A 380-nucleotide genomic window follows, 5' to 3' on the forward strand; every position below is an offset into this window, starting at 1 on the left:
GGGCAGTTGGTTCATGTAAGGCCGTCGGTAGACGGAAGGCGTTGTTGAAAAAAAAAATGGGTTAACAATAGACTAAATGATGAAAAATTGTCAATTACACAAAAAAATTATGTGTTTTTATGTTAGTACCACCTATTATCCTTTTTTTTTTTTGCTCTTCACTTTTTCAAACCATGCAAAAAAAATGTGGGTCAACAAATCACAACTTCCGTCGGTAAAAAATATTTCCGTCGGTACATTTACAAGTGTGCACCTTCCCTCCTTTAGTAACCAAAACTTTCTGGTCCCCCCCCCCCCACATTTTCCCCAGAACCCTTCCCCCACCAAAGTATTTATGAAGGGGTAAGGCAGTGTAATGAAACTAGTAGAGTTGTACCTGA

The sequence above is a fragment of the Amphiura filiformis genome, chromosome 2 (genome assembly GCF_039555335.1).
Source record: "Amphiura filiformis chromosome 2, Afil_fr2py, whole genome shotgun sequence".
Lineage (NCBI taxonomy): Eukaryota > Metazoa > Echinodermata > Ophiuroidea > Amphilepidida > Amphiuridae > Amphiura > Amphiura filiformis.